The sequence below is a fragment of the Pseudorca crassidens genome, chromosome 20 (genome assembly GCF_039906515.1).
Source record: "Pseudorca crassidens isolate mPseCra1 chromosome 20, mPseCra1.hap1, whole genome shotgun sequence".
Taxonomy (NCBI): Eukaryota; Metazoa; Chordata; class Mammalia; order Artiodactyla; family Delphinidae; genus Pseudorca; species Pseudorca crassidens.
In genome coordinates this window covers 19,943,442-19,966,815 of record NC_090315.1, presented here as the reverse complement: position 1 = coordinate 19,966,815, position 23,374 = coordinate 19,943,442, and the positions used below count along the sequence as shown (strand labels likewise).

Sequence of the window (23,374 nt, the reverse complement as noted above, 5' to 3'; positions counted from 1 at the left end):
ACTATACTTCAATAAAAAAAAAATTTTAATGCTTTGTAACAATAATAGCTTTATTATTTGTGATATTAAGTATGTAGATAAGATGACTATTTTACAGGGGCCAATTGGCTGGTTTTAAAGCATCAGTCTCCTCAAATAATTAAACAGCATTGAGACCTAAATGTGATATACCATGCCGCTCTTGTTAATTTATATCAAAACAGCCTCTGTTTCTTTTTAAATTATATGGGAAAGCAAAAATAGACGCAGGAAGATATATTTCCCGTGTGAGCAATCCTGGCCAATTCTCTATGAGATTTCCCCAAATTCACCTAAGTTAGAGTCAAAGATGTGCCTGGAATGATTTTGTAAGTGAGCCTCTTACACTGCAGGAAGCTAAGACAATTGTTCAACATCAAAGTGGTAAATGATGAGAAGGGCAAATCCTCATGAGCAGAAAAGGTGACACCCCCAACTTCCAATGTTTCCCCCAGATGAAGCCAGTAAGATTCTAAGGAGGCCTTTTCTTTACAAAGAAACACGTCTTCCTGGAGAAGGAACTGTGCAGCCGATTAAGACATTTCCCAAGCATTTGCTAACCTACTTACAGGCATCATTGCTCCCTTGGGCCTTGGGACCCCTCCACCTTCCTGAACGGAGTAGCTGAATAGGTAAATGGGTTATATCAGGCCAGGAAATCAATGTGTATACTGTGTTCTCAGCCACAGATGAGCATGTCGAAGCCATTTTATTATAGCTCCAGGAGCCGTATTGATCCAGCTGTAACTACTCAGAGGTGGCTGGCACTCCAATGAGGACGCATCCTTCTGTCCATCCAGCCGCCTCTTCCCCCCCCCCACCCCGCCCCAGTAGTGCTTAGAGAGTGTTTGCAGACTGGATTAATTTAATGTTTGCTTAATCAAAACTGACTGCCCTGGAACTTAAATGCTATTAATTACTAAGAGAATCCAGAACTAATCCTCTAACACCGCAAGGCCGGGGAGGCACAGCAGCTCTGCAGAAAAAGAGGCACTCTTAAAGAGATTCTGTTTGTCATTCTTTCCAGATGTTCATTTCATTTCCTTCTCCACTTCCAACACCACCGTTTACACAGCCACTTTCGACTGCAGCCTTCTAGAAAATACTTGCTGCTCCTGTCACTCTTTTTTATGGTATAAAGAGTGTGTGCATTTCCCCAGCCTCTGATGTTGGACGGTATTCATCACATCCTTCTCCCGGCTGCTCTGGTCAAAGAGCAGCCATGGCACCCTGTTGTTAGTGTCATTAGTGATGGAGAGGGCAGTTTCCCAGAGCGCCAAGAGCTCCTCAAAGAAAGGGGCTACGACTTATCCATCTGTCACAGCCCCAGCACCAACACTGTGCCTGGCACATAGTGGGCATCCACAGGTGTTTGCTGAATTAAATTTGGAGAGGAGACAATGCCCCCTGAGGGGCTCTATATTTACAAAGCCCTCTCCTGTGTTGACACCTCTCCAAGGACAGCATATCATAAGCTTCTGTTTAACTGGTACCTCCATCAAATCTTCCATCTTCCCTGTCCTTGGAAAGCCAGGAAAGTGTCCTTGAAACCAAGATCTAATGCCTATTCTGATCATGAATTAAATGTCATCACAGGAGAAATGGGAGAGGATGCGTCTGCCTCCAAATTTACTCCACTGCTTTGTAAAAGGATAACCCTATACCACAGAACACCATGCAGGTCAGCCAGAGAGCTAGTGAGATCCAGGAGGGATGCTGGGGCTTTCCCCCCAGCAATACCAGAAACTTTTAATAAAAATGCCCTGCTTCTGCAGTTCGGCCACAAGCACATGCCGTGTCTCTCGAACACCTCCCCATCAGCAATGAGTGGTCCCACCGTCCACTACATCTGTGTGTTGCAGAGAGAAAGCGCACCTCACTCCAAATGAAATTCCTCTGCTGAGCAGCAGACTTCAGAGGGAGTCACCCCGTGAAGCAAAAGCCCTCCTCCAGCGGTGCTGAATCTCAGCCCCCAGCAGACCACTGGGGGGCTGGCAGCAATTATCACAGGGGTCTCCATCTCAAATGCCTACAGTGAAACAGCAGGTAAAGTCCATGACCAAAGCAAATAGGGTGTATGTCAATTCGGAGGGCTGAGGTCCACAGCAAATTAACAAGCACGTGCTCCTTCGTGAGCTCTTGTTGGCTGGTACCCTGCAGGACACAGGGTCAGTCTGAATAAATCTTACTTTTGCAAGACATCACCCAAATGTGCAATGCTGGCAACCAATTCAATTTTCAAAACCCACATACGTCATGCAAATGAGGTCTGTAGTTTAGTTAATAGTATTTCACCAATGTCAATTCCTGGTTTGGTAATGTACTGTGGTTACATAAGGTACTGTCACTGGGGGAACCTGGGAAGAATACACAGGGACTTGCCATGGTATTTTTACAGCTTTGTTGTGAATCTTAAATTACTTCAAAACAAAAAGTTAAATATACCCAGAGAGTGCAGGCCAAATTTCAACCAGCCACCGGTTTTCTCCCTTAAGTGTGTTGACATCCCTTGACCAAGTCCAGATGGGCTAATGGGCAGCCGTGCCTTGCAGTCCAAGTGGGATAAGGACCTACAGACCTGATGTGAGACCCAGGAGACGACACCTGCTATAGGTTTAACTCACTGGATTCTTGCCCGTGAAGCCTCATCCAGATTTTTGAAATCAAATCACCGTGGCACCACACAACACCTACTAATTCATATGCATTTTGCACAGATAATTCCTACCTGATGAACAGAGAGCCAGACTTACAATTCAGCCACAGTGTGGTAAATTATACTGGCCAGATTAACTGTACAAAGAACAGGTCTCAAAACAATGATTTCACTTCAAGCTAAGGAGGAACAAGTGCCCTTTCTTTCATTTCTAAATTACATTTTCAATCATAAATATTGAAAATTATGTTTCTGATCACTGCTGTCGCCTTGTGAGTAGTAGCACATGAGCCCCACAGACACACAGGATTTTACAAAAGGAAAGCAAGGGACATTAGAACACCCAAACCACTTTGAGTTTTAAAGGACTTGTTCCCCCACCCCACAAGATTATAAAAGCATGGCACTCTTTGGCACTTGCAGGAGGCAGAGAACGGCAGCCCTGTTTGCACACTGGTTATTAAACATATGAAATTATTACTCTGGGTGCATTTTACCACCTATTACGTAGCAGCTAGTTCAACTGTTTCACAGGTTGGTAGGGTAAAGCCATTACCCCAGAGATGCTGGCAGGCAAACAGCCTACCTTCTGCATAGTAGACCCCTAGAACATCTGAGCTATAAGCAAAGGAATTTTTTTTTAATGTAAAATGTGGGCTAGTAAGCTCATCTTCCTCTCAAATAATAGCAATAGTCAAAGCTATAAGGATGGAGAAGGGCTTCAAAGGAAAAAATGGGATGTTATGGCTGTGTGGCTAGGAGAGTGGCAGGGAAGAATCAGAGCTGGTCCCGTGGTTCTGGCTTAGAGAAAGGAAGGATAGAAGAGCCTCTGCTAGAAACACATGACTAGGGAACAGTCCGCTTGAAAGACTATAGATGGTAAGTTCATTTAGCTCACCAGGCATTTAGGAATTAACATGAAAATAAAGAGTTTGCCTGCAAAGAAGAAACTAAGTACCCAACCTCAACCAATGAATTCTATCCTCCAAGACAGGCACCCTGGTACCATCAGGTATAGCCAGCTCTAGGTTTAACTCTTCTCTGGATCCACATACATGTCAGGTACATAGAGGAGCCCTCAATAAAACCCATCAGTCTCTCCACACAACTCAGTCCCATCGAGGTTGTACTGGCCACCCTACTTGTGCTGGTCCATGATAAACCAAGGCACATTAAGCCACGGCTAAGTTGCACATGAAATATTTCCTATCATAAAGACATAGCCTGTAATATATTCTTTGCAATCCTGCATTGCAGAACCCTTATCACTGCTAAATGTATATTCCTATCATTTTTGAAGGATAAAGTTTTTTGAAGCATAAAGTTTTATAGACCCTGACATGGTCGTCTTTGTATGTAGCGATCAGTGCCCTGCCACATTCCCTTGGCACTCACAGTTCTAGCACACGTGCCAAGGGTATTCTGCTGCAAGCATGTGCCAGGGAGTTAATGCCAATGGCAGACAGGAATTGGTGAATTAACACCCCAACCATCTCTCCGCTCAGTTGGAACACCTCTGAGGCATGTTTTAACACGCTCCCAGAGTTCCCAGCTGATTGAGCCTCGACTGCCCAGAGCAGAAATCTGCTCTTTGACACACCCTGTATCACATTTCCTTCACTTCTTCCCTAGGCCAGATGGAATCAGGACCTAAAGCCCTCCTCTAAGAGTCAGGGTTCTCCAGAGAAACTGAAGTAATAGGATGTGTGTGTGTGTGTGTATACAGAGAGAGATTTATCCTAAGGAATTGGTTCACACTATTACGGAGGCTATCAAGCTCAAAATCTGCAGGATGGGCTGGCAGGCTGGAAATCCAGGGAAGAGCCAATGTTACAGTTCAGGTTCGAAGGCCGTTTGCTGGCAGAATTCCCTCTAGCTCTGGGGAGGTACGTCTTTATTCTATGCAGGCCTTCAACTGATTGGGTGAGGCCCACCCACATCACGGGTATCGTCTCCCACCCATTATCTGCTTTACTCAAAGTCCACCTATTTACATGTTAATCCCATCCAAAAACCACTCTCACACAAGCCTCTAGAATAATGCTTGACCAAATATCTGGGCACCTTGGCCCAGCCAAGCGGACACATAAAATTAACCGTCACACCTCCCTCCCTCACCCCTTCCTACCAGTGAGTCCTAAGAGCACCCTCAAACAAACAGCTTGCACTCCAATTCTTGTAATGGGGTTGGTTTCTGAGAGAACCACACTGAAAGACATTGTGTCTTGGGCAAATTACGATTTAGAAAATAAATGCAAGTTTATATATTCTCACTCCTCTTTCAAAAGCTCAGTGGCTCATGAAGGAGCTTGGCCCGGTTTGGGAACCACTGTATCACAGGTGCTGGAGTTTATTTTATTTTATTTTTTACTAAAGTATAGTTGATTTGCAACATTGTATTAGTTTCTGGTGTATAGCAAAGTGAGTCAGATAGATAGATAGATTCTTTTCCATTATAGGTTATTACAGGAGAGTGAATATAGTTCCCTATGCTATATAATAGGACCTTATTGTTTATCTATTTTATATATACTAGTGTGTATCTGTTAATCCCCAAATCCTAATTTATCCCTACCCCCTTTCCCTTTTGTAACCGTAAGTTTCTATGTCTGTGAGTTTGTTTCTGTTTTATAGACAAATTCATTTGTATCATTTTTTTTAGATTCCACATGAGTGGTATGATATGAAATTTGTCTTTCTCTGGCTGACTTACTTCACTTAGTATGATAATCTCCAGGTCCATCCATGTTGCTGCAAATGGCATTATTTCATTCTTTTCTATGGTTGAGTTTTATATATATATATATATATATATATATATATATACACACACACACACACACACACACATACCACATCTTCTTTATCCATTCATCTGTTGATGTACATTTAGGTTGCTTACATGTCTTGGCTATTGTTAAGTAATGCTGCTATGAACATTGGGGTGCATGTACCTTTTTGAATTAGCGTTTTCACCTTTCCAGATACATGTCCATAGTGCTACAGTTTAATGCCTAGAAAGGCCCACGCAATCTCTGAGGCCATGTAAACACAGATGTTTCCATAGACATTGATCATGATTTTAGAAAGACTGCAGCATTGTTTAAAGTGACACCCAGATTAGGACCGGGCTGTCCAAGAAGTCCATCTCCAGTCCTGTGCGTGCCCACCTCCCAGGGAGCTAGTCTCAGTGGGTAGAGACCCTTCTCGGAAACACATTACAGTGCAGAAGACAGCATCGCTTCCATTTCAAAATGACGCCTTTCTCCGAGGGCTTAGAATATATTCGCAAAAGAAAATACATTTTTTGACATTCCTAAAAATACATGATCATATCCTATGTGGCAAGACGAGACCAAGTGACTCACTGAAGTCATAATCACTGCAAATTGCAGTATTGTTGTCTTTGAATGAAAATTGCCAGAGGACTCATGCTTCGTGTCTCAAGAACCCTAGGCAGTCATTTGCCACATCACGAGACCCAAATCATCTGAAGTTGAAGAACATCTCCTCCTCTTTGTATTTCATTAGCAGAGATCAGGTTAATAAAAAGTTTAAAAGTTGACTGCCTTCCCCCTGAGATTTATTTAGACCTCCTCCGCGAGGATGAGCCAGGAATGGCAGCCGACACTCATTTCTCCAGAGCTCACTCTGTCATCTCCCTCTGTGGTCCCTGAAGTCTGCCAATTAAAGACCTCCTGGATGACATATGCACATATAAATCATGGTAATAAGAGAAGATTGTTATGTTAACCTTCGTCATGCAACCCTTTTCCTTTTGTGAGAAAGACGGAAAACATTCATCCATCTGGCACAAAGGAAACGATTTCCCAGCAGATGCCTGGGAGACTCGCCTTGGATGCTACCCCTTCCTTGTGGTTATGGAGGCGGTGCCTCGTGCACAGGCAGGCATTACTCAACTCGAGACGCCGAGCAGCGAGGCCATAAACCAGGCGGCATGACGTCAGAGACAGTATGCTCTGAAATAAATGAGGAGCTGGTTCTATCCAGAGGAACATTTTTCCATGTTTAACCAAGCAAAGCTGGTGACACTACTGAGCACACAGTCTCAAAGGTCCGTTCTTAAGGAGCCCGGGTTCTGGGGAGAGGAGTCGAGTGCTTTTCTGCAGCTGTGGAAGTAACCCCCAAGGTGACTGGAGTTTCACTATCAGAATTAGGGGCTGGTGTGCAGCAACTGTGAATTCCACTTTGATTACATCCTCGGGTGAGCCCCTGGGAGCAGGCAGCCGTGGCAGCCATGGCCCCGAGCATCAAGGTGGCCCCCCCTGAGTGGTCCCTCACCTGCGTTGCAAATCTTCACGGGCTGCCCTCAGAATTTCCCAGAGAGCCAGCTTTGAAAACGAAAGACAAAAAGAGAATTCTTTATCAACAACAGAAGAGATATTAATGATGTGTTAATTACTATACCTACATGTTCACTTTAGAGGATGATATTATTTGAAAGATTTGAAAAATAAAAGTCTAGGCATGAGCTGGGTGGCTTCTCTCTATAATATGTCATTACCTCATTAGCTAACCTAAGGCTGTGTTTGCCCCCAGCTTGTGTCTTGGGTACCCTGCCACCTGGAGGCAGCCATTCCTCCGGAAGCTGCCTCGCTTTGGATGTCCCAGTAGGGGTACCAGCCTGTGTCAAAAGGGGCTCTCATCCCTAAGGGCCTGACTCTCAGAGCTGCCTGTTCGCCTGTGTGGGGCAGGTCCACAGTTGAAAAAATTCCTGGTTCTTTCCTCTCAAATGATGTTTTTCTAAAGGAATTAAATTTTTCTAGAAATGAAATAAAATGGTGTGTTAAAGGGATTGGTGGGGAAGGGATAGAACAGAATTTCCTTTATTATTATTTCACAATCAGAAAGAAATTTCCCTCTGGTTCTCTTCAGAGCAATCCGTGTGCTCTGTCAAGAGTGTCCCAAAATAACCCATTGCTTCTGATTCTATTGAATTCTTGGCACCTGCCTATGTTGTTATCTCATTCTCTTATCTCCTGTTATTCTTTCCCTTGCAAACGTAAAGGAGTGAGATGTTTTTCTCTCACTCCTGGTTTACCTGAGATGAAGGGTCTCCAGGGCGTGGGCCTTTAAGTGCTAAAACCAGGAAAGTCCCAGACCAACAGTAGATTCGGTCACCTCCATTAAGCAAACATTTCAGTCTAGTGTAAGCCTCCCAACACATGACAAATTAAACACAATCGCACCATTTTGCAGTGGCAGATGTAGCAGCCCATTCACCAGGCTGTGGAAAATGGGTCCTACGTGGGAGTCTGAGCACAGGTGAGTCAATCGCTGTTGAGAAGGAATCCACCTTGCGCTGGAAGGAGAAGACGGAGGCTTTCGCGTGCTGCTACCCGACTCCAAAGCAGGAAATGATGAGTACTTGAGCAAGGAGAATGGAAAACAGTGGACGGGGGCGTAGACCCTCCTCCACAGAGATCTGGCAAAGGGTTCCAATCCAGCAGTTCATACGATTTTCACCAGTTAGCCAAGCCCCCATCAGAAACAGTTCACCTGAGTTTCCCACATGGAATGACATCCTCTCCCCAGCGTATGTTGCCCAAGGACTGTCGCATCACAGTCTTGCTACTTTTAATTAAAATTCATAGGAACAACTAAGAGTATAGAAAGACAAATATCAAATGATATTGCTTACATGTGGAATCTAAAACAAAATGATGCAAATGAGCTTACTTACAAAACAGACTCACAGAGAACCAACTTATGTTTACAGGGCAGGGGGATGTGGGGAGGGATAGACTGGGAGTTTGGGATTGACGTGTACACACTACTATATTTAAAATAGATAACCAACAAGGACCTACCGTATAGTACAGCAAACTCTGCTCAATGCTCTGTAATAACCTAAATGGGAAAAGAATTTGGAAAAGAATAGATACATGTATATGTATAAGTGAATCACGCTGCTGTACACCTGAAACTAACACATTGTTAATCAACTAAACTCCAATATAAATTTTTTTCTAAAGGAGTATAGAACCAGTATACCTGGACCGTTACAGGCAAAAAAAAAAAATTAGTTTTGGGTTTTGTCACCTTAATAGCTCTGAGACTCATGACGCCTACAATCTTTTAAACCCCAGAGTATCACAAGCACCTTCACACTGACCCAGTGGGGTTGCGGCACAGAACTTAGCCATAAGATTGGACCACATTCCCTCCTGTTCACCTGGGCTTTCGAGGGGAGCCTGGGACACCGCCACAGGGCATTATGAGTGTGAGTTGGACGTTCTTGGTTAAACCACTGTTGGATATTTTCTTTAGGCTTTATGCTGATATTAGCTGGACACCTGAATTCTTCCATGAATCCCAGATCATGGGCTGGAAGATGAAGGATAATAGTAATAAGGTGGCGGAGGAGACACCGGTGAGCACTTACTAAGTGTCAGGTGCTTTGCTAAGTGCTTCTCGTGTTGCAGCCCTAGGAAACTGCCACTTTTGTGGATCCAGTTTTTATATTGTTCATCCTAATACATCGTCTCCTATAAGCCTGACAACAAGCTAATGGACACTGATTTCACCCTCTTTCTGCGTGAGTACACTGAGGTGCGAGGACGCAGTTCCAGTACGTGGGAGAGCCCAGCTTGCCCCAGGTCTAATTCCAGACACTGTGCCCTCACCCACGACCCTCAAGTGCCCATCTTTGACCCGATTCCCCAATCCTTTGATCGTCTCCCTAGCCCTCCCCAAGCCGCACGCTGCTGATGACAGAGGATGAGCAAACATGTCAGACCAGGTATACCCAATGAACAGTCACATGCAGGTGGCCACATGGATGGGGGGCAGTGTGGACTGGCCGCCCTGCCCCGAGCAGCTGCGCCTTCACACTGCTGAGATGGGAAGCTCGGGCACGTGGACCCTGAGTGCATGCGGACCCTCCCAGCCGAAGCGGGCAGAGCTCCTCAGGGAGCCACTTGTCCCATGAGGTGACACCTGGGAAGGACACAATGTGACCTCGACTCCTCTCTCTACTCCAGGCCGCTGCAGCTGATGACCCAGGCATCAAAGCCCCTGCCCGACGTTTCACTGAGGAAGGCCCGATGCCCATCACGAATCTCGACCCTGCTGGAAGGTCGACACATAAGCTATCTTCTCCTTATACTCTAAGTTTATTTCACAGTTGGACCTTGCCTGTTCAGTCTTGGAAATATCTCAAATATTCATATACTGTGTTCTGAAGAGCTTCCACGGACACTGTTTATTAGTCACTTTGATCTAATTCATCACACAGAAACATCTCAAACAAGTACCAAGCGCCCTTTCAAGGGGGCATGTTGAGACAATTAAAGTCCGCCTAAGCCCCTGTTTCCCACTGCTCAGGCCGTCGGTGCCACAGGTTCAAAAATGTAATTAAAAGAAGACTGTCGATTTCACTCACCATCGTCAAAGGCAGCGTCAACCCCGAAGGAGAGGCGCGCTTTAGTCAATTTCCCTGGCCGTGCCAAAGTTTCGGAGAGACCCTTCACTTTATAAATCAACTCACAGCTTAGAACATCCTGGCAGCCCCTTCAAGGAACCGAAGGGAATGACAGGGAAAGAGAGGATAACCGTCATAGCTTGACTGGATACAGGTGTTTGCGTTTACAGACGAACCACAAACGCCTGGATCCTTGACAGGCGTTGATGCTATCAGTGCATCGCAGCTATTATTGGCTCCGGTCGCCAAGGGCTGGGGGGCCTCTCCCTTAGCAACATCTCTGAGGCTGATAACATTTGGCTGAACTTTTCAGATCTTAACCTCCCTTCTGACTTTCTGCAGTCAAACCCGCCTAAACTGATCAGAAGAAGAGACACGCAGTGGGAAGACAAGTAAAATATTATTGACTGGCCTGTTTCATGTCTATTAGGAAGAAAGAGCAGAGAGCGGAGGGAGAACCTTACAGCTTGACAGGCTTCAAGATAATCAGGGGAGGAATCGGAGCCGTACAGTAACCCTTGGTGAAGTTGGAAAGCACGGGCTTACGAGAGGTCATTGTTCTGTGCGGGAAACAAACAGGGTGCTGGGCAAACAAGCGCACGATTGCATTCCTCCACAGGATGGGCTCCACTTCGCCAGGCCTTCCGCTCCTACACCAAAGCACAGGCTGGAAATCAGGAAGCCGTGCGGCTCTGGAAGAGGTCTCACCCTGAAGGCTTTGGTTTCTGGCCTCAGGCACGTCCCAGCACCTTTGCTCAAGGCAGAGACGGGACCTGCGGGCACAGGCTATGCTGCCCTTGGAGAATTTGGCTCTAGCAGTTTGTATTGTCGATTTGCATTTCACTTCCCTGCTCCTTGCCCAGCGGGGCCGGGACTGACCTTGCCTCTCTAAGTCCAAGTCTTTGGCAGCCTGTGTATGTTGGGGGGATGGTGGCTGGAAGAGCTCTGCTCACTCTGAATGACCTTGAGGTCATTCCCCACGGCCAGATGACTCCACAGATGGGTCGTTTGATAGAAGACATGCTCCCCACTGCCCCCAAACCCACTGGGAAGGATGATACCCCACTTGATAACCACACGCCATCCAAAGCAGAGGCCAAAGTCTTGGACACTGAACCGGCCCTCTGTCCCTCCCCAGCCCCATACCCACTGTTAGTCACCCCTTGGTTTTGTCAGGTGAGAGCGCTAGTTAACAGACAAGGAGGCCTCTGAAACTCTGCATAGCGTCCTCCACTGTCCTGTGGGTCTGACTCACCGTGGGGCCGTCTCTCTTTGGGGGACAGGACATATTTTCCCCTGACACGTTTCCACTTTGCATTTTAGCAGCCTTGTTCTGTACAAATAGTTGGCTTCTGGTTGGCCACAAAGCACCGTCCTCCTGTTTGGGGAAACATCTGGGGCCCCTGGAACCATGTGACTTTGTCACTGAGAGATTCAGGCCCTGCAGAAGGAGTGGGCGGGGTGACATTTCAGCAAAACCCCAGGACAGGGAGACAGAATCAGGATGAGAGTACTGGAGGGAATTAAAAGGCCCCTTCTCCAATTCTTTATTTCAAATACAGGGAAACTGAGGCACGAAGCAAGGAAAGAAGAAACACTTGGGTTTACACAGACCCGTCTCCACCCTCTTGCCTCACAACACACTCAGGTATGCACCCATCCATGCTCAGCACCCCCAGAGCAGGCTCCCGTTCCCACCCCCTTAGTGCCTTGCACATTCTCATTCTTCTATGATTCCCCACCTAGGACCTGCCACAGAGCTTTCTAGAGTCCTGTTTCCATGAGATGATGGTGGTGGTGATGGTGGTGGTATCATGTATTAAGCATCGCACCATGCCAGGCCCTGGCCTGAGACCATCACGTGAATCATTTCGCCCAATCCCTGACACGGTTCTGCTTTGCATTATGGCAGCTCCAACCCCATCATGGAAGCAGCATCACTGTGGCAGGGGAAACCCAGAGAGGTAAAGGATCTTGCATGACTCGCACAGGAGACCCAGGATTCGAGGCTGACTGTTCCTCCGCACAGCCACCCACCAGAGTTGTCCCAGGGTAGGTGGGGCTGGTCTCAGGATTCTGACATGCCCACGCCCGTGTCTCTGATCACAGCTGCCTCACCTCTCAGTCTCCAGACACTTGGGTTTTGACTTCCTGGAGACCTCTGGGAAATGGACCCCAACTTTCCCCTCCTGTATCAGCCCCCTCCTGGCTGCTCCGCGTTACGCTCAGCCCAGAGCCCGCGTCAGTTCATCAAACTCACTGCTCTCAGCCACAGGCTCCGTTTCCTCACCTTCTCCATCTTTTCCCCGCTGCCAACCATCTAAGTTCAAACCTGTTCCATCCTCTTCCTCACCCACCATGCAGTGTGCGGTCTGCCACCTATGGACTTAGAAACATTCGTGACCATACCTCCTTCCCTCCTGTCTCAGCAAACCATCCTTCTGCTGAAGACAAACCTCCTTCTCTCTCCTCTCCTTCAGTCTGTCCATCATCACTGGCTCAAGGCTCTTCCAGCCTAAACAAACCACCCTCGACCCTCACTTGCTCCCCGCACCTACTCAAATCATCCATGACCTTCCTACAGCCAGATCTAACAGGCACTTTTCAAACCTTACACCTGCTGGATATCTCTGCTGCATGTACCACTGGTGACCACTGCTGCCACCTTGAAACCATCTACCCCCTTGACCATCGGTTTTCTTTCTACTTCCCTGAACACTCCATGGCTTCTGCATTCTCCACCTGCCCCTTGATGTTGGTTTTCCTCAGGCTTCCACTGACCATCCATCCTGCTTCCCTGCACACACTCGCCCCTTCACCATTTTAACTGCCACCCCAGGTGCCACCCAAAACCTCTCCTACAGACTTCAGGCTTAGGTCCAAGCTGACTGGATGGTTGCCTTCAGCAAAAAACGTGTACTCATGATAAGGGCCCAGTGTCTATGATTTTTTTCATGGTGATTTTTTTTTTTTTTTTTTTTTTTTTTTGCGGTACGCCGGCCTCCCACTGTTGTGGCCTCTCCCTCTGCGGAGCACAGGCTCCGGACGCGCAGGCTCAGCGGCCATGGCTCACGTGCCCAGCCACTCCGCGGACCGGGGCACGAACCCGTGTCCCCTGCATCGGCAGGTGGACTCTCAACCACTGCGCCACCAGGGAAGGCCTTTCATGGTGATTTGATAAGCTGGTTTGGGATTACTGGCTGGCTTCCTGGGGTGATTGACCACAGGGATAAAGTATGCTGATAACAACCAGAGGTGCATTTCCAGGTCAAGGTCATTCTATTCCTCGTGTTGAATTAATGGTTAGTTCCCCCAGCATCTGCAACTGGTAAGAGTCAGTCTCAGCTCTGATGACCAGGCTCTATCAAGGGTGAGACCTTGGGCTTTTGAGAAAGGATCAGAGTCAGCCACCTTCCTCTCCCGATACTGCAGGGCCCTGTCCATCTGTCCCTGCTCTAAGCTGACCTCCACTTGCACCATTTCTTAATCTGAGCCTGTGATTTAGAGAGGAGTCACGTGTTGATGACGGGTACATCTGGGCTTAGTGTTTCCAGGGCACACGTGAACCATGGGGTGGCTCTACCCCTGATGCACGGCGTGGGCCCCCATTCACACGTACTCCACTGGGAATAGGGCAGCCCCTATAGTTGTGTGATGTCACGGCCCTGGGGGAGGGGGGAGAGGTGGCCATCAGGAAGGAGTACCCTCTTTAAACAGGTTTGACATTGCTCTGTTCTCAAAATTGCTGCCCCTGATTTACAAGGACCTGAAGGTGATGGAGGTGATGGACAATCATTGCTTCTCTCTGTCCCAAATCATAGGAGCTCTATCCAAGTCTAAACACACAGAGGGGTGATGGGAGGAAGTCTGAGGCAGGAAGCCTGCATTCGGCTGCCCCCTGCGTCACTCACTTGCTGGTGACTTTGGAAAAGTGGGTTGATTCAAGGCTCTAGTGAGGTGAGTAAACCAGGGACAGGGGTATAGCCAGGGGGCATGGGGGTCGGGGGGATGGTGTCTTCACGGTGCTTTCCTAGGCCCTTCTCATGTGTGTCCCTCTGCTGGCCCCCAACCATGGCTGGCTTCTTCTCACCTTCCAGGTTCAGCCGTCACCTCCTCGGAGAGGACTTCCTGCTGCCCATGCTAGTGTAGCCACCAATTCCCGTCACTTTCTAAATGATGGCTCTGTTCTACTTTCTAAAGAAGATATGGGGCTTCCCTGGTGGCGCAGTGGTTGAGAGTCCGCCTGCCGATGCAGGGGACACGGGTTCGTGCCCCGGTCCGGGAAGATCCCACATGCCGCGGAGCGGCTGGGCCCGTGAGCCATGGCTGCTGGGCCTGCGCGTCCGGAGCCTGTGCTCCGCAACGGGAGAGGCCACAACAGTGAGAGGCCCGCGTACTGCAAAAAAAAGATATGAACAGCAGTTTTTACCAACTGGAATTTTTTAAACTTATTTCTTATATTTCTTATTTATTATCTAGTGGTCTAGGTAATAAAAACGAAAGCTCTAGGTAGAACTTAGTCTGAGGTAGAATATGCCTGGCTCATAGTAGGTCCTCAATAAACAGTTACTAATTAGCGAATGAAGGAATGAAAAAATGGTAAGTTGACATCCTCCACCCGAGGCTGGTGCAGGTGGAGGGGCTTTCAAGGGCCCGATCTTGGGTTTCAGTGGGTTCTGCTTCTTGTCACTTTCTCCCCCAATCATTTTGTCAACGATGTAAAAGCTGGGCTTCCTCTGCTAGACACCTCTCCACTTTGAATTCAGGGAACCTAAGACAAGGATGGATCCCACAGTGGCCCTGAGCCCCTTTAGAAGAGCCAGTCATGGATCCAATCCCTCAGACACCCCTGTGTGCCATGTCCCCTAGAGAAAATGAGAAGTCCTCCTCGTTAGATAGGACCAGACTTTCCCCACGAAAGAAGCGTCTGGTGACGCCTTCTCAGAACAGTGTGCTCAGGAGCGGTGGAGCTGGGACTTTTATCCTCCCAAAGCCACCCCCACAGAGCAGGGCCAGGCATCCCTCCCCTCTCAAAACCCTTCTTCCCCTTGATCCCGTTCGATGTGTCCCCAAACTTGTGAGTAAACGGTGATCTAACATGTTATTTGGCACATGAAACAAACCCTACTAGTGTCCAGGGTCATCGCCATTGTGTCTGGATGTTTCACAGGAGTTACACCCAAACCTCTGGCTAGATAAGAACCCTTGACTGTCCATTCTCAGGGCCCCTGGACATCCTTTCTCTCCACCTGTGCTGCAGCCCCCTGAGGGCGAAGCTGGGGGCACCTCCCTCAGCACCTGGAACAGAGCTCGCTCACAGCAGGTACTGAGTAGACCAACAAGCCACCTTGTTTGGCTGAAATAGACACACACCCAGGAAGAGAGAAAAGACATGGGAAAATAAAAATGAAAAAGTAGTTTGAGAGGGGGAACAAAGAGTCATATATAGAAACAAAGAAAGATTAAGAGAAAATTCACTAAGATCTTTCAAAAAAAAATACTATCTGTGGTATGTGAAGGAGTGAGGGGTATGAGATGAAGGTTAAACAGCTCTGTCCACTTGGCCTGAATGGTCTAAAGTCTTACATCATCCCTCTCTGCTATCACTCCATGGTGTTAACCATTAGAGGCTCCAACTTCAGCTGAGATGACCAGCAGTACAACACTAGAAGAACTGTCCTCAGATGCAGTGTCACCCCGAGTCTTAAGGAAATCCAGGCTAGAGGCTGCTCTGGTCCCTTGCTGGAGATTTACCAAGTACCCTTGGAAGACTTCCATTTGCCAGGCAGATGGAAGGAAACTGCCTTGCCCCCCTTCTTCTCTCCTCATTGCTTCTTAGTCAAGCATGGCCCCCCTGCTCCACCTTGGCCTCTTGGGAAGCCAATGACCTGAAGCCACAAGGAGCCCCATGCCTTACCCCTGATGGATAGGCACAAGAGATATCCAAGGTCCCCACTTGACATCACTAAGAAAGGTGAGGTTGGGGACTTCCCTGGTGGTCCAGTGGTAAAGAATCTGCCTTCCAATGCAGGGGACGAGGGCTCCATCCCTGATCGGGGACCTAAAATTCCACATACTGTGGGGCCATTAAGCCTGCGCACCACAACTAGTGAGCTCACGCGCCTCAACGAGAGAGCCCGCGTGCTGCAAACTACAGAGCCCACGAGCCCACGCACCCTGGAGCCCATGCGCCACAACTAGAAAGAGAAAACTCGCACGCCACAACTGGAGAAAGAGGCTGCACGCTGCAACGAAAGATCCCGCATGCCGCAACTAAGACCTGACACAGCCAAAAGAAAAATAAAGAAAATAAATAAATATTAAAAAAAAGAAAGCTGAGGTTGGCTTGAGCGACAGTAGAGTGGGGCTCCAAGGGTCCCCTACCATCTCTGTGGACCACACCAGTGTTCAAGTCCGGACCAATACCCTAGACGTCTCTGGAAGCCCCCATGGTACACTCTTGGTCACTGAGAGCCTGCCCTTTTCTGCATGTTTCAAAGGGCTTTTCATAAACACAGACTTCTTCATCAGCAAGTTTGAATTTATAAATAGTTATTCTTATTCAGGAAAGCAGAGATGAGCAGTTTTATATAAAAATTACATCTCCATTTAAGAAAGAATATATAATTCCACATTCTACTGTCCCTCGAACTTTACTCCCATTTATGTAGATCTTAATACAGTTATATAGTCGCGGGGCTATCATCCCCTCTGGATGGCAATGAGGTCCTCTCGAACCCTTTAGCTGCTATAAAGTATGCAGAAGTTAAATGCACAGATGGAAAAAAATTTGTCTCAATTTTATACTTCTGCAAAATGGTAATTTTGTACTTAAAATGTACAAGATGGATGTTCAGAAATATAGGCTGATAGCCTAAATTATATTTGGTCATAATTTATGTAGTACAGTCCCAAAGAGATACAAAAAGGCAGAGCATAATTTATCTGCTGGAATCAGCGATAGCTTTGCTAAAACTCCCATTTAGTCCATCCCCCATAGTCTTGAGCAGCCGCCGTCCTCAGGGCTCACTCTATTTAAGTTCCCCATACTGCTGTTTGATCACATATTGTAGTCTATAATTTGCCTATCATCTGAAGCAAATTTTAGGTCCCAGAAGTTATGATCTCTACGTAGCAACCACTTTATTTGGTAAATGCAAAATATTTATAGCAATATAAAAACCAGATGAAAATAAAATTCCTATAATCATTGGAACATACACACTTGATCACTGGGGTTCGTAACAACCATTACGGAAGGACTATCTTGTTGGCTAATACAATTACCTTCGGACGCATACTCAAATTTGCTGATGCTTAGGAACCAGAGAAACATGTTCTCCAGCATCCTTTACATCTTGCCAATGGTAGGAAACACCAAGCAGAGGCTCTAGACAGAGCTGCCCCAAAGGAGATCAGACGAAAGGCAATGGTCAGGTGAGTCATCATGGCACCTCGGATATGGAGAGGAATTTCCAAAAAGAAACAAACCACCTGGTGAGGGCACTGCTCTGGACAGGTTCCCCCTTTCAACCAGGGACATTGACCAAATAAGGAACGTTGACCATAACCCCATCTCTGAGCCAAGATCAGTGAATTCCTACATTGACGAGATGACTTATCTTCTTCTTTGAGCCGTCTTTTGATGCCAGTCTTCTCACACCTCTAACCCTTTTTCTTTGAGTTTCCAAAATGTTCACTTGGAGATGTTCATGCTGGAGCCTGCAATATACCTATGACATGGTCTATCAATACTAGCTCTTCAAAACAGTGAGGGGAGAGGCAGAGAGAAGACAGACCGCCAACTAGAATGGACAGCTGGAAACCAGCGGGACGGCATCCATGCGGTTAATAACAAAGCACTTGTCGAGTGCCTGCGCCATAGATTCTAGTCCTTGTAACAACCCTGCAAGGTAGAGCTTGACATTCTTACACGATCAGCAGACAAATTAAGGCCCAGAGAGGTTGCTCAAGTAAGGGGGCCGGATGAGACTAACACCCAAGCTGACGCCATCCAAGACGGCGGCCTCACCTAATGAATTTTTCTATATGCCAGCACAGGACACCAAGCTTTCCAAGGCACCTGCAAGGATATTGCTTCTCTATCCTCAGAACTCTCTCCACCTACCTCAACCTCCTTCCGTCCAGCCCTCAAGGTTGCCTTCATCTGAGTGAAGATGAAATACGGCCCCAGATGCATCTCTCCGATAAAAACCTCAACTGAAGCCTCATATATTTTGTAGATACTAAACAGCTCATGGCTCTTTGAAGATGAGGGTTAGTAGTAATCATTGCGGTTGTTCAGATTTTTCCTTGTTTTTAGCATCACCTGAGCCCTCCCACCAAACAGGCACCCTTTCTCTGTCCTAGGCAGCCAGACCCTTAAGGATGCACTGGATTTCTCTGGGTACCTACTTCCTTCTTCCTTGCAACTTATTTCTAGCTCCACCTAGTTAAGTCTAAGAGAAGACTCCCTTTACAAATCTTTTTCACCCCAAACATGCTTAACCAAGAATTTCATAGAATTCTGTTTAAATCCAAGTCTGATTCTACAAGATCTCTTTTAAACACTGTTTTTCCGTACATTACACTGAAAAGAGGGAGAAAAAATGACCCCCAAATAAATGTGCAACCCCAAATTAAAGAGGACATAAGGAAGGCAAAGGAAATAACTTGGGCTAATGTATCCCCTGGTTCTGTAATTGTTTCAAGACCAAATATAGGCTCTTAAAGTATCCGAGTGGAGAGGAACTCTAACACACAAGAACTGTTCTGCAGCGGGGGAAACTGAGGCTCAGAAAAGAGCAGTAACACACCAGTAAGAAGAAGAGCTAGGCTGTTATTTGGGTCTTCCTTGGTAGCATGTGAACAATGAGTGTGTTCTCAAAAGACAATAAGTAGGGCTTCCCTGGTGGCGCAGCGGTTGAGAGTCTGCCTGCCGATGCAGGGGACACGGGTTCGTGCCCCGGTCCGGGAAGATCCCACATGCCGCGGAGCGGCTGGGCCCGTGAGCCATGGCCGCTGAGCCTGCGCGTCCGGAGCCTGTGCTCCGCAACGGGAGAGGCCACACAGTGAGAGGCCCGCGTACCGCAAAAAAAAAAAAAGAAAAAAAAAGACAATAAGTATTGTAATCAGAGGCGATTTCAAGAATATGTAACTTAGAGAACCATCCTTAATGAGTCACCAAGCCTTCCTCCAGCCTGGGAGAGAAAGACAGACTTAAAAGCAAGTCTGTGAGAGGCAGGTGGGTTTCTTCATCTGCGGTCCACTCTCCTCCCCATGCAGAAGCAGAAAGAGCAAGAGGGTCCTTGCTTTTGTCAGGAGCCCGCATCATGAGCACGTGGTCTGTGTTCTCTCTTTTTACCTTCAGGCGATCCTGTGAGTGGTTCCATTGCACAGGTACAGTACAGGTGCTCTACTGTAAAGGCCAGCTACTTTCCTAAGGACACACAGAAACAGATCACACTCGTATAGAAATGTTGCCATAGAGGTTATTTCAGAGGGAGAAACTACTAATGATACCTGGGGTGGGTGGGGGGAGAACACATCCAAATTGGATCTTGCAGGATGCGATGGTATTTATGATCATAGTTCAAGGAAGGGACGGAAGCGCAAAGGCCCAGAGAAGAGAAGCTTTAAAACGTCACAGGAAGTCCTTCTCCAAGGGTTCAGCAGAAAGCCTGGGTTGTTCATCACCTTCTCAGGAATCATTCAAACTGGCCCTCCCTCCCTGCCACTCTGCAGCCAGGAGCTCTTGATATGCAATATTAGAGAGTGCCAGGTTGGGAAAGGCACCACATACAATCAAATTCTCTTCTAAGTTGAGTGGTGTACCGGTTCAGCTTTAAAACCTAATTTCTTAAAAGTTTCAGAGGGGAAAAAAATGTCCCTTTGCAATTGGAATCGAGTCCACATAAATTAACAGCCCAGCTCTCTGTATCCATCTTTCAGAACTTTCCTTGATTGTTCATTTTAATCAAGTGGCCCACTTTCTTTGACTTTTCATCCTTCACTGCCCAGAATGATGCACTGCGGCTACTGATGACACGCAAATGTTAATTTTGTTCAAGTTCAAACATCGTCCAAAAAGGCCCTATTTTAATGACCGCTTGGCAAACAGCGACTGAAAATGAGGATGAACAGAATCAAACACCACCAAGAAATTCAGAGGAGAGAAAGCTTTGGGCCTCTGGAAACTCACAAGTTTTCATCTTTAAATCCTCAGTCTCTCCCAGGCCAAGAGTAGTCGTTGATTGCTCGAGCCAGTAGGGAACTCAGACATCATCCCAAGGCCATTCAGGCTGGTCGTGGAGGAACTAGCTAACCCTTAGTAAAGGAGACTTTTGTAAATTGTGAAACCCATACGTTTCAAGTCTTGCTGTCATTTACCAGGCTTCGGGAAGAGAAGGGCATGTCACACACACACACACACACACACACACACACACACACACACATTTAACTAACAGGCTTATTTTAGTCCTTGGGCTCCCCTTCACCAATTACCCACTACCTCTAGCCTGTCTCCTCACCATTGCCTAGGGAAGGACGCGAGAGCGACAGATGCTCAGAGGGGCTGCAAAAGGAACTGTATGCTTGAACGAGAAGCATAATCCCAGTTCTTCTCTAGAGCTTAACCAAAATCATAACAGTGACCACAGGCGTCTGATCAAGCGAGATTCGGATTCACATCCAGCAGTCATTCAGTGAGCACCTGCTTTGCCAGGAGGCCCCATGCTAGGTATCTATGCATACGCTGTGCCATTTAGTACAGCCACACACAGAGAAATTAACATGTATTACAGTCAGAGAAGTTTCATATTAAAATAGAATGGAGCGAAAGTTGCAAGCACGTGGGACCTACATAAAAGCTCTGAAAAATTGTACAGACTTAATCCCTCTCCACTCCCCTCAGTCAGTTTCCACCGGATTATTGTGGTTTATTTTCTTCGTATTTCTTCATAGCTAAAATGAGCTGAAACATCGTATGTTCACTTGTCTCTGCCCTACACAAAGCGCCATTAGTAGAAGAGCCTCATCGGTATCGATCACTACTATGTCCCCAGAATACGCAAAGGATATTTTTGAAATAATGAATGAAATAATTCTAGTCTGTTTTTCACCAGGATTCTCCAAAGCCAGATCATGCTATGTAAAGCTCCCCAGCAGAGAGGGCAGGGGTCAGCGGGTCCCAAGACTTGGAAAACCATGTCACCGCAACATGGCCCTAGAGAACAGACATAGTTGAATGCGGTGGTCCAGGCACCTCGGTGGCCTTGCCCCTAGAACACCAGCATCATGTAAACAAGCCATCAGCAGTGACGATTACCCGTTTCCACAGCCCGTCAGACGAAACCGTTCACCGTGGCCGCCCATCTTCTGCAAGAAGAGGCGAGACACTTCCACTGGGATGTCAAAAAAATGACTGCAGCTATTCCCTGAGCGATAACAGCCCATCTTGAAATGCGGGACATGTTTCATTTGGCTTATAATAATTGCATTCTCTGTCTTTTAACCCTCAAAGTGTTAAGTGTCGTCATTTCCTCTGGGGATGCAAAGATCTGGGGTTAACAACTTTCTCTTTTAAAAATTCATAAAGGTGCAAACAAACAGCAGCGCAGCCAGTGGCTATACACGGGAAGAAGCCAAGGGAGAAAGAAGGAAAAAACACCACCACCACCGCGTTCCCCCCCACAGGACACTTGGCAATTAACTCCAGCTATGTCAGCAATTTTTTGAAAAATTTCCTAAACATGGAGAAGGCTTATCCTCACCATATGAAAGACAAAACCACTGCAGTGACTCTCCCCTGCATTACAATGTGTGTGTCTTACTTCTTAACCAAGCCGCTAATCACGCAAATTATTGCAACTAATTACATCTGAAGGTCTAATTAATTCTTTCAGTACCACATCATTTAGTACGCATTCACAACACAGCACCTGTTTTGAAAATCCTTGCAGTTAATTTGTTTATAAACAAACACTATTTGCATAAAATGTTTAATGAATGGTTTACCAGTTAGTACAATACTCCGGTTTTGTCTTAGTAGATTTGAGGTCATCAAAGGCCACGATAAATTAATTTTAAACTATACAAATTAATTTAAATAGAATGTGTGAATTTCTCATTAATAAAGAAAACATTCCTAACATGTTAATTAATATCTCTGTAACAGGCTAATTACTCCCTGCATAACAAGTACATCTTGAGAGCAAACCTTAAAGATTTGGGAGGCAAGGGGGTGGGGACTATTTTAAAGCTTCAAAACAAATAAAAGTGCCATTCAGAGAAAAACATACAAGGCCCAATTATACTGAGGGACTTACTGTTTAGGGCAGTCCAACCAGCAAAAGAAGCCATCCCCTCCCCTTATTTTCTGGATACAACATACTCAGTCATTGAGAAAGAGACAGTTAAAAAACATTTCTATCACGGACTCTGCAGAGACGGTTAGAGGATGCCTGCCTTCTGGTAGAAACATGCAATTAAGGAAAATATTAGTTCTTCTGAAAGTAAAGATCTCTCATGTGAATTTAGGGCATATCAGCTGCATTTGTGCCCCAGTGGTAAATACGGGTTTTCTTAAACAAATCTGCATCTTAACACCAGAATCCGAGGCTCAGCCATCATCATTTTCCCTGTGGCAAACCATGGAAAGACACTTCATGTAGAAACTACAGAGGAACACATTATTGCTTGGCATCAGGCACAGCCCTTGCAAGAAGCATCACTGAAATATGTTCACAGCCCTCAAGTTTGTTTCTGATTTGCAAGCATTTTCACATTTGATAAGCACCTGTTGTAAATTTACATCCACTCAGGAAGTATTCTTATGATAGGAAGCTGAGCATTGTAAAGCATATTTATACTCTTACCCTTGTGCGGTGTTGCCGCTTAATGCACAGGCTGATGAAATCACTGGCTACACGGGCTGTGATGCACCACCCGGTTCTGATGACATCGCCCCTGAGGAGCTGCCAGTCCCTTCCCCCTGGAAAGGGTTTTATCGGCACCGATCAACAAGCACTTGGGTTTTTAAGTCCATTAACTTGAAGAGAGAGAGAGAGAGAGAGAGAGTGTGTGTGTGTGTGTGTGTGTATGTGTGTGTGTGTGTGTGTGTGTGTATGGAGACTGTGGGGTAGAATGACAGACAAAGGGAAGCACAAATAGACTTTAGACTTCACACTTCCTTGGGACCTGCCATTACACCATAGAACCAAGAAAACATCCGAAAAATAAGTAGGAGCCTGCCC

General features: G+C 46.6%; 1 long non-coding RNA gene across 1 annotated transcript in view; it reads right to left on the bottom strand.

Moving 5' to 3' along the window:
• LOC137215046 (uncharacterized) overlaps positions 1–23,159 on the bottom strand; it is a 176,109-nt gene extending 152,950 nt beyond the window's left edge. Inside the window, exon 1 of the long non-coding RNA XR_010939134.1 lies at positions 22,997–23,159. This is a non-coding gene — a long non-coding RNA (uncharacterized lncRNA). The remainder of the gene's footprint in view (positions 1–22,996) is intronic.
• Positions 23,160–23,374: the final 215 nt, after the last annotated feature.